Consider the following 12,166-nt stretch of genomic DNA (forward strand, 5'->3'; position numbering starts at 1 on the left):
TTTCGTCGATAAGTTGATATATGTCAAAGCTAGAAACTTTTTTCTTCTATTAAATATTTCTCTAACCCACAAATACTGCCGACTTAAGATGAATTAGGGAGTCCTGGTAACTCAACCGGAAGAGCAAAGATTTTATTATAATAGGTCCCGGGTTCGACTCCCAGCGTCAATAGTGTATAACACATTGAAATTAATTGCGGCTTGCCAACTTTCGGCACCCTGGACTTTACTTAAATAGTCGAGGAATGCCTCCAAATAAATTTCTAAAAATCCGAAACTGAATTCTAGATTTTTAGAAATTTATTTGGAGTCATTCTACGACTATTTAAGTAAAGTCCAGGTGCCGAAAGTTGACAAGCCGCAATTATTTTGAATGTGTTAACGATCGATTTCTAATTATAAATGATTACTCTATTTGTTCACCCCACCAGGCTCTGTCGACCGTAACAAAGCCGTGAAGGAACATAAGAAATCTCAACGACTTTATACTATTTATAATATACTCTTACTATTTACACAACTCACAGATAGTTCAATCTGTGTTTCACTCATTAGATAAAGGAAGAGACCTGGTGCCATTAGCCACAGTATTATAAAGGCACCATTGGCACCCGGTATTATGAAGAGAAATTCGAGAAAATAATTTTCTGGAAAATCCTTGAATTTTCCTGAATTTCCCAAATTTTCTAAAAATTGAAGAAATTCGAGAAATATTTCTAGATTCTCTTTGATGTTGTTCGAATTTTCTCAGTCAAAATGGTCGAAATGTATAAGCCTTTGAAACATTATGTTCAGGTAAACGTACATATTACATAGTGAATGCAGGCTGCTTCAGAATTTCAGACATTTATGCTGTTGTGGATTGAAGTTGTGTAATTCATCAAAAAGGAAATAAGTTTCTAACGTAGGTTTGTCGGGTCGCAGTCCTTTATTAATTTACCGTCTTTTACAGAACAAAAAACTGGTAAATGCGTTGTTGTTAAGCTTTCTTTAAATCGAAATTCAATTTAAGTAGCGACAAAGTATCATGAAACTTTTATCGAAAATTGCGAATATAATATGTAATAGAGTCATAACTCAAAATACGATTTTCCGAACTGTTTAATTTCAATAAGCAATCATTATACTTCGAAAATAAAACCTTTCCTATGTAAGAAAAAAAGAAAGAAATTATTATAAATGGCAACCTAGTTACAAAGAAACATTATTATAGTAAAAACATTAAACTAAATTATTATTATGAAATTACATATTGACGAAATTTCTATAGAGGAACTATTTAAAAAAAACAATTTAGGTCGAAAATATAGGAAATTTTAAAGTTAAAAATAAATTCGTTAAACAAATAAAAACAAAGAAGAAAAACAACTAAAAACAATGGTGATCCTTTCTCGATATGAATATAAAAATTGTGATAACATTTTCAATATTAATTTCTATCTTTCTCATTCATTGAAATTTTTAAAAACCAATTATATATTATAATAAAAACAATGTCGAAAGTGCATGAAGAAATTACGAACAATAAGAGTATTTTATAGCATTTTGCTCAATCACTATTATATTTAAATGTATTTATTGAGAACACACACACATTACATACACTAATTTTTAGAATGACTTACACAACTTTCCAAAATATTTAAAAACCGAAACACTGTTTTACATTACAAAACTAAGAAGAAGTGAAAAATCTATTCGATACATATATAAAGCCAAACACCGCAAACCTGTCACTACAAAATACACACAATTATTATCGCCATTGTCTAATCAAAAAAAAAAAAAAGGAAAATGAGTAATTAAATTGTTACAATTATATATTGATGTTGTAATTTCATAAAGAAATGAGAAAATTTTTAAAAAACAAAACGTAAACACAAAAAAAATAATTAAAATTAAAAAAGAAAAATTTAAATAAAAATTTGAATTATATTTCTCGATTAAAAATCAGTTTTTAATTAATCTTCGGACACATTTGCAAAACTATCAAAAGAAAATGCTTTGTCGTTTGTTTTCAATTCAACTCTTTTTTCAAAAATTGGGATTCATTTTAAAATATTTTTAATGAAAATGAAATTTAAAAATAAAACAAAAAACTTTCAATTTTCTTACGAGAGAACGAAATGGAATTTAACTGCTTAAAATCATTTCACTCAAATTTCCGTTTAAAATGAAAATAAAGTATTTTTTCCAACTCAAAATACGAAAGAAAAAACGAAATATGTTTCAGTCAATTTTTCTCCTGTGCCTTCCCTGTCTGTCTTAAAAACAAAATAAATTAAAAAAATGAAAGAAAAAAAAACAATGAAAATTTGAAGAAGAAGAAAAAATCATATATACAAATTATAATAAATAAATTTAGACATTTAAGTATATATATGTAGCATATTATAATGAGAATTATTTTAGACATTAAATTTAAATTAGTCGTTTAAGTGAAAAAAAATAATATGTTACATTGCAAGTATTGGTATTAAATGAGTTGTGTAGAAAAAAAAAATGGTTTATGGAATTATCATGCACCAACTCTCGAGTATAACTCTATGGGCTTTATGCATGTCAAACACCGTCGCTTTACAGACCGCATGACATCGCTGTTTACGCTGTGGTAAATTTTTATAAAGTGTGTTTCAAGAGAAGTACCGTTCATTTAATATAATTCCTTGTTTCTTCTTTTCCTCTGCTACATGAGTGTTTACACTTTAATTTATCAAGGAAATAGAAATAGAAATTCTAGAGCCGAAAAAAATCAGATGAATTGTAAAGAAAGGTGATGGTATTGCGGTAAAGCTTGACACGGTGTGGTTGAATGGAGTTTAATTAAACATGTCGTCGCAAATTTGATATTTTTGGATATTCTTAGTCTGCTTGTGACCCTGAACAACGTTCCACAAAAATTTTTGATTTTCATCCATGCAGTCCGGAGCACCCGTACCAAGGCTCCCTAGAGTGCTCTGTGGGTGCGATAGAACTGATTGGGTTTGCAATCGATAGGATATGGAATTTTAATAGTCATAGTACAAAAAAAATTTCCCATGGATTCAAGGTGGACAGGTGGCGACTCATTGAAGTTGAAAAATGACGATCTTTGAAAGGTTCTACAGGCGTGGATACTTGAGTCACAGAGGTGGTAATTAGTTGTACAAGTAGAGAGACATTAGCTCTACCAATATCCAAAAAATTACTTTTCCAAATTTTCTATATAGCAACTTTATAGTGGTTCAAAATTTTTCTCTCTTTTTTGGTCATATTTGTGAAACTCAGCAACACCTAAGTCACACTCTTGATAGTTTTTCGCAGCCAAACTGCATGGATTTGTTTTGCTGCTAGTCTCAGCTTTCCAACAACACCCCACTTGCTATATCTCTGGTCAACAGTGCCGTTCTATTGAGTGCCTAAGTGAGGTAAGTCCATCTACGACGAAATTTTAAGCATGACTTCAGAAAACGGTGGGGATGATTTGTTTGATTGCGATTTATAAATAGAATTATTAAACTACATAAAAAGAGCAAAATATTACTGATATTTGGCCTCTATTACCGTCTATCACCTATTAAGTTTACTTTGTAGCATAATAGCATAAGCATTAAATTTCGTATTTAATGAAATCATAGGAAATTAAATGACAAACTTTGAAACTTATGTAGTAGGTTAGTAGTGTGTAGTTGTAGTACCCTCTGCACCTTATAATGTTATAAAGAAATACATAAATATAAACGGCAAAGTGATTATAATCGCATTTTCTTAAGAAATAATGTCGCGAAATTTCCTCAATTTAATTATGTTATTGGTATGACTCTGACTCCTGACGTGACTCCTTGTGCAGAGTTAAATCGTAATATTTTTCATTTGATAGTACAATAGAGATAAGTTAGGGTATTAGAGTATCCGTTATTTATCATCCAGACTCAGGATACTGAACTTTTACGTACAAGTCAACATGTCGCAAAATAACTTTATAAATATTGGCGTATGCATTTTGAATGTTAACTATATTTACTGTAAGTTGAATGGCTGGGGGTTTTTGTGTTGAAATATAATTCGCTTTTTTCAAGTATTCATGATATAATAACAACTGCTGTATGTTTTCAATTAAATTATTTTATGGATTCACGTCCGATGTTCAGAAAAATTAATTTTTAAGGAGAAACAAAGCATTAGTATGGGAAGTGTTTTGAATCCGACTAATCGTATAAATGAACGTAAACTACACAGATTCTAACACAAGAAGACTGGAATGTTGTGCTATTCAACGGTATGGAAAAAACAAGTCATTGGGCCGCATTATACTTCGTTGCTTTGATGACATTTGGCAATTACGTTTTGTTTAATTTATTGGTTGCCATTCTGGTAGAGGGATTCAGTTCAGAGGTTAATATCATAATTCGATAACGATATCAATGAAAATTTGTCAACAATACTATCTTATAGAGAAACGAACGAAGGGAACGAGAGCAAAGAGAATTGGTGAAAAAGCTAAGAGAAGAAAATGAAACGATAAACGATTTGATTTATGAGGAGGCGAGAAGTTGTTCCGAATCAACAACCACGAGTGATAGTTATCATGAAATTAAAAATAAATGGCACAGTGCAGAAGATGTGAGAAAGGTTCCTAAATGTAACATACAAAAGCAGAGAATGTTACAGCCAACTTTTACCAACGATGCCACATTGGAGCGGGAAGGCTCTAAACGGAATTCCGATAAGTCGATCGATAGATTCGTTCCAAATAAACAGTTAACTAAGGTCTCTATGACTTTCTCAGCGGTTTCAGGTTCATTAATGAAATTAATTTTATTTTTTGCATTCAGACCTACTCGATCAAGGAACGTCGAACTGACGGTCCTAAACTGAATATTAAATGTCGCAATCAAGATCCACCAATAATAACAACAACTGCCGCCACACCGCAAGACTCGCCTAATACGACATTAGAGCCGGGCGCCAGTTTCAGACATTGGGAGAGTGCGGATTTAGAAAGTTTGGGCAAAGTATTTTCTGTGTTCCATTTTCGCTACTCACGGAAATTAATCAAAAATTCATTTCTTTTAGTCGGATAGCATTCCATCACTTCTTAAACCTCCATCCATAATTGGCAGTTATAAATCGCTCAACCGAATTGAAGAACAAGCGCCAAAGATAATACAAATTGAGGCAAAATCAATATTACCGCTACAATCGTCCATTCAGGAGGATAAAGACGCCAAAGACAATGTACCTGATACAAATGACCCACCATCAACACCAACAGCAATACCTTCAGTCCAACCACTCATTCAGAAAAAATCTAGTTTTAAAAAATTTAGTCGAACAAGTTCAAAGAAGAAGAAAGGCCGCACAAAATGTGAAAGTGATACAGAAGTGGTATTGAACAATGGCCGTGATCAGCACGCTAATACCACCACGTCGCAAACGCTACGAAAAAATGACAATTTAATGCAAACAGCAAATCGAATACAAAACGACACCAAGGACACCAATCGAATTAGTCCGCAGAGTTCATTTCGTCAAACATTGGCCACACGACGAGCGTCGGCAATGATCAACAATTCACAATTGCTGCAGCACTTCGGTCAACAAAACGCACTGAAAAACCATCCAATTGCAAACTATCGACGAAGAATGTCTTCGATTGAACAGGTTTTCGAGAAGACTTCGAACATAAATCTGTGCAATTTGGAGAGCAACAAAAGCAGCGAGTTCATCGATTCCAAATTGAATTTACAAAATTTACATAAGTCTTTGCCCAGTGTTAATGAAGATGAACTGAATGTAACGTCCACTATACCAGAAAATGAGACTAAAATACAGAAAATGATACGCGAGTACACCGAGGAACGGGAAACGTACTCGTTGTACATTTTCGCAGAAGATAATCGGTGAGTTGACGGACATTATTTGAATAAAAGCCACATAAATGTACCCATCTTCTTCGACTCCATATCCATAGATTTCGTTACATATGTACATGGTTTGTTAACCAGAAATGGTTCGACAATGTAATTTTACTTTTTATTGCGCTGAATTGCATAACATTAGCAATGGAACGACCGAATATACCACCGAATTGTACCGAGCGATATTTCTTGGCGACGGCAAATTATGTGTTTACCGCAGTCTTTACGGTCGAAATGATGATCAAAGTATGTACTCCTCAAAGTCCTAATGGTCCCCTGCATCATTTGATCCAATTTCCTAATGAATTTCACAGGTCGTTGCTGCAGGAATGTTTTATGGTGACGATGCGTATTTCAACTCTGGATGGAATATAATGGATGGATCGCTTGTCAGTATATCAATTATCGATTTGCTGATGTCGCTTGTAAGCGATTCTAGTCCCAGAATTTTTGGAATTTTACGGGTAATTAAAGTGCAGCCATGATATCCCCTGTATCCACTTAAATCCGTCAATATTACCAGGTATTCCGTCTATTACGGTCACTTCGTCCGCTACGTGTAATTAATCGAGCGCCCGGTCTGAAATTGGTCGTTCAAACATTGCTGTCGTCACTGCGACCGATAGGAAATATCGTCCTAATTTGTTGCACATTTTTCATTATTTTCGGTATTCTTGGCGTACAGTTGTTCAAGGGAACATTTTTCTACTGCGAAGGTGTGGAAATTAAACACGTGAAAAATAAAACCGACTGCCTTGCCATACCGGGAAACGTCTGGATCAACCGCAAATACAATTTTGACGACTTGGGCAAAGCGCTAATGTCTTTGTTCGTGTTGTCGTCGCGTGATGGATGGGTGAACATTATGTACACTGGTCTGGATGCTGTAGGCGTCGATCAGCAACCTATTGTTAATTTCAACGAATGGCGTCTCTTATATTTCATTGCTTTTATTCTGTTAGTTGGATTTTTTGTGTTAAACATGTTTGTAGGCGTTGTGGTGGAGAACTTCCATCGCTGTCGCGAGGAACAAGAAAAAGAAGAGAAAATTCGCCGAGCGGCCAAACGAGCACTACAGATGGAGAAGAAGAGACGAAGTAAGTTGTAGTATTTTGATGATGGGTATTCAGCGAATAAATGGTTTGTTAAAAATGGTGTTAAATAAGCGAATTGGCCATCATTGAGAAACTACGATTCCCTTCGCTCTTTATGAGCTCACTTTCCCCATCCCTTTTCGTTGGAATAAGACAATCGAACACAACGGTTTTATCCTGTGAAAGCAAAGTTTTCCATTTTCCATTGATTAAACGTTTCTTGCCTATACGGTGGATCGCTTGTAAAGTGATTTAGCTTTTTATTGCGTTATCTTAATTGCTTTTAGTGCAGTTCTTCTTTGCTTAAACTTCTCTTTTCAATAATTTTATTTCTATCTCGGATGTGGAAAGAAAACTTTGTTCGCACAATAAAGCCGCAAAAACCCAATTAACATTTTAATCTCTCCTATTGCTTCTTGCAAGTGAATGCTTTCATTAGCGTAACGGAAAACGAGAAGTTTTCTTACTTTTTGCACCATCTATACTAATTTTTAAATTGCAAATTATTTCAGAGCTTTTTTTTTGAAATTCGTTTAAAGTTCCTTTGGTAAGGCACAAACCATTCCTATTACAACTCGTCTTACCTTTTATCAATCAAAATTTTTCTATTTAATAACGCCGAGAAAAGCTTTAGTAGATTTTAATCATCTGATCAGATGAGATTCTGTAATGTAATCGAAAGCGCATTGAGAATTATCAATTCCTTCAGAACAGTCTGCAACCTTATACGACTGCTACACTTACTTTTTCGCTTTATTCTCTATTTATACTTTCCAAATTACATTGCTCCATTGCTTATTTTTCCGAATAAATCAAATGAAATTTATTTTCTTATTTCCATCGCATCGACACATTCTGTTTCAATTTCATTTTATTCTGCAGGAATGCACGAACCTCCGTATTATACAGGATATTCGCCGATTCGATTGTTTGTGCACAATGTTGTTACATCAAAGTACTTTGATTTAGCAATAGCTGCTGTAATCGGATTTAACGTTATCACAATGGCTTTGGAATATTATATGATGCCGATTGCATTGGAGTATACACTGAAAATATTCAATTATTTCTTTACGGCTGTTTTCATATTGTAAGTATATCGCAGCTACAGGGGGTTTTGTTATTGGGGAGGTGCTAAGTATGTCAACAGAAAATGAGCAATTTAAATGTGATCTAGATCGCAGGCGGAGATTTAAAAAGGTTCCGTTCACAAGCTCAATAATTTACCTGGCCTGTTAATAATTGAATCTGGTTTTACCTGACCTTATTTTAATGAGCTTGTTTAAAATCTGGCAGGCTTAGGGTGTTCCCGCAATTTTTAAATGCAAAATATTCTTGTGTTTAGCTGACCACAAAATAGGTACTCTTGTTGAGAATCAAGCTCGTGAGATCTTTTTTTTTGTGGCCTACGCTACGACGAGACATTGTTGCACTTTTGGTATTCGTTGGTGCAATTCGTGAATAGTAGCAGTTTGTCTTGCTCTTAGATTGATTGAAAATCCAATTTCATTTTAAAAAAGGAGTGTTTTGTGTCACTTTAAAGGACTTCGACACAAAAATACTTTTTGAAGGAGCTCAAAAAGTTCCGTAGACAATACAAGTTTTTGAATTTCTGAGGTCACATTTTAAATAAAAAAAAAATCTAGAGCTTCATTCACAACAACAATGTTTTGAGGATAGAGGATAGCTAAGCACTAGAATATTTAAACTGAAAAAAAAAATGCGGAAACACCCTAGGAACTTGTAAGATTTTTAACGACAATTTCAGGTTGTGGTTCTGAAACGATCTGACTTGAATTTTCTAATTCAACCGACTTTTTGTACGGTTGGCGTCAGTCGACCTATTCTGAACTTAATTGTTGCGTAAGAGTGGAACATGTACATAAAAAGCAAAATTCTACTTAAAAGTTACAATTACTCGACATGGTCTGAGCATATGGAATTGCTTACCATGTGTCCCGATCATGCTTAGCACCTCATTTTCTTATTAAATCAAATTTCTTTGTAATCACTTACAACATCACCCATTCAGGGAAGCTATCATGAAGCTAATTGCACTTGGATTCAAAATTTATATGAAAGAAAAATGGAATCAGCTCGATGTGGGTATTGTAATATTGTCTGTGGTCGGAATTGTGTTGGAAGAACTGGGAAACCAACATCATACCAATAAATCCAACAATCATTCGAGTGATGCGCGTCATGCGAATCGCTAGAGTCCTCAAACTACTGAAAATGGCCAAGGGTATACGGGCTTTGCTGGATACGGTGATGCAAGCCCTTCCACAAGTAAGATATCCCGAACAAATAGTTGCATTGTTTGATGACTAATCAGTTGATTAAACGTTTTTAGGTCGGAAATCTTGGTTTACTATTTTTCCTATTGTTTTTTATATTTGCCGCACTGGGAGTGGAACTGTTCGGTCGATTAGAATGTTCCGAAGAGAATCCGTGTCAAGGGCTTGGCGAGCACGCTCATTTCGCTAACTTTGGCATGGCTTTCTTGACGCTATTCCGTGTCGCCACCGGCGATAACTGGAATGGAATCATGAAAGACACGTTAAGAGATGAGTGTGATGATGCAGCCGATTGTGTGAAAAATTGCTGCGTTAGCACCGTCATTGCTCCCATATTTTTCGTAATTTTTGTGCTAATGGCACAATTTGTACTCGTTAATGTTGTGGTGGCTGTATTAATGAAGCACCTGGAAGAGAGCCACAAACAAATGGAAGATGAAATGGATATGGACACTGAATTGTAAGATTTATGAACAATTGATTGAGTAGCATTAGTTTTCCGCTGGTGTGTAGATTCACTAAGTGCGTTCACAGGACCATTTTCGATTACATTTTTATCACCTTTCATTTGTTCACTTTTATTTGCAATCCAACCTGTTTAAGCCTCGATTGGTATTTTTTTCACTTTTGATTTAGAGGAAAAAAATTATTTTTGAGTTAATTATGCACTTACGTTCTGTGGCCTAGTCCCAGCTTCTTGCGTAGGTACTAAGTGAATTTCCACTCCAACGGAATTCGAATAACACGTTCAGCATATTCGTTCGATACTAATAATTGTGAACTTTCGAAAATCGAGTTAATTTTTCCGTTGCCCGTTTCTGTTTCAAATTTGATTTACCTTTTATATTATATTCCCCAACTCCGTTTAAAGTGTATCATTGAATACCCTTCTGTACTCTTTTATTACATACATCCAATGTATCTTATCCTTATCCCAATTTTTTGATGTACAACTATTTTACAGTAATGGTGTACTAACACCGAGACTAACACTTACGTTTAACTATGTTACGTCCAGACAAAGGAGTATTATTGTATCACATGTGCCTTATATTCGTTTATACAAAATTAAATTAACTACATAGAGATTCAGTCGCCTTACCTGCAGGACTGGATTTTGACAAAATTTGAGAGCCTTCAAAAATTTATCGAAATTTGATCGTTGACGTTGGAAAGTTGTGACGGAAGCTTGACTTTTGGGTTCTCTCGAGAAAAAAAAAATTACGCAGACTGGGTATCATCCATAGGATAGGCTCACCATTTCAACTTCATCAATTAGATTTCGATAGAAGGAAAAACGTTTTATGGTAAATTAATTGAATTTTAATTTTAGGGAGCGTGAATTCCAACAGGAACAAGAGTTCGAAGAAGAGCAAGCTCTGTGCATGCAATTGCAAGAGGAAGAGAATTTGTTCCAGAAACGTCCACTAGCCAAAATCCAATCTCTTCCGCCTAATTTTACTTATAGTACGCCAATATTTGAAAATAAATTCAATGCACAACGTCGTCAAACCATGCACTATTTTAATCAAACACTTCGCCAGTCAACCGACCGTACTCACATATTCGATGAGAAGAATATTTTGGAGACCGTCGAAATAATATCAATCGAGAAAGTGAACGATCGCGAAAGAGTTCAAAAGTAAGTACGGGACGGGGTTCCCAAGAAATTCCCAAAAATCAAAAACTTTCAAAATGATTTTTTTGTATGTGCAGGGAAGTGGTGAATTGAAAAAAGAAATCAACCTACGACGAGCTGGACTGAGTAAAAGGCTAACCAAGGAAATGTCATTGGACGAAGATGCTGGCCGTCGGAAAAGTCGCAGTGAAATGAAACGGATGAGTTGTGACAATTTGCCGTGGAAAATGGAAAAGAATTGCGGCAAATCGAAATTCATCGAGTTGTCGCGCGAAGACGAAAACAAAGACGATTCAATGGCTGACATGATAATGAGATCGCTTGACGACAACAAAATTGGTCAGACCAAAGAGACTTCAGATGGGAACAAAGATTCCAGGGATAATACAGGAAATAAATTATTTTATCGGTTCCAAAGCTACAGCCGGCACGAAATCGATCGGGTAGCACCAAGCAATTGTTCAAGCAGAAGGCAATGGACGATGAACAAGAGATTGACGAGAATTCATTACTGCTACCGTCAGTATCCAAATCCAGCAAGCAGTCAGACTATTGGGATGGAAAGGAATTGTCCAATATGCCTGATCGCAGTGATGGCGGTGAAAATACGATCAATAAATCGGATTCATCGGAAATTTTACGCATCATATCGGAGCGTAGAATGTTGGAGAAACGTGACATCGTCGATAATAGTGACACTTTTGAATACAATCAATTAATGAGTAAAAAATCACCTCATCCCTCATCTACATCTATTAATTGAGACAAAAGGTAAATTAAATAAATAAAAAAAATGGATGGACATTAAGAAGTTAAATATATATTTATCCTTCTAATAAGCCATACAACACACAAAGAATTTATTTTCAATAAAAAAAAACCAAGAAAAAAAACAAAATAAATTTAGAGAAACATTCTTGATAATCAAATTTAATTATAGTGAAAAGAAATTTCTATATTAGTGAATGGAGCAATACTACTAACTAATTATATTATACTATAAATGAAACAAAACAAAAGGAAAATATTTATAGAAATGACGAAATTATTATGAAAATGTGAGACAGTGGTGTCTCTGTCTTTTTCGAATCATTTTTTGCATCAACTAATTACTGTTTTAGATCAGTCAAAATGCTATTTTACAAATGGGACAAAATGTATTGCAGCGACAAAATTTCTGGGTTTACCAATAGAATGTTTCCTATTTACAAATATCTTTGAGCACTTTACGTTATT

At 34.5% G+C, this 12,166-nt stretch overlaps 1 pseudogene; it reads left to right on the forward strand.

The window, feature by feature from the left end:
* The first annotated feature begins 4,209 nt into the window (after window positions 1-4,209).
* LOC119068941 lies at window positions 4,210-11,835 on the forward strand (annotated as a pseudogene).
* The last annotated feature ends 331 nt before the right edge of the window (window positions 11,836-12,166 follow it).

The sequence above is a fragment of the Bradysia coprophila genome (genome assembly GCF_014529535.1).
Source record: "Bradysia coprophila strain Holo2 chromosome X unlocalized genomic scaffold, BU_Bcop_v1 contig_20, whole genome shotgun sequence".
NCBI classification, from domain to species: domain Eukaryota; kingdom Metazoa; phylum Arthropoda; class Insecta; order Diptera; family Sciaridae; genus Bradysia; species Bradysia coprophila.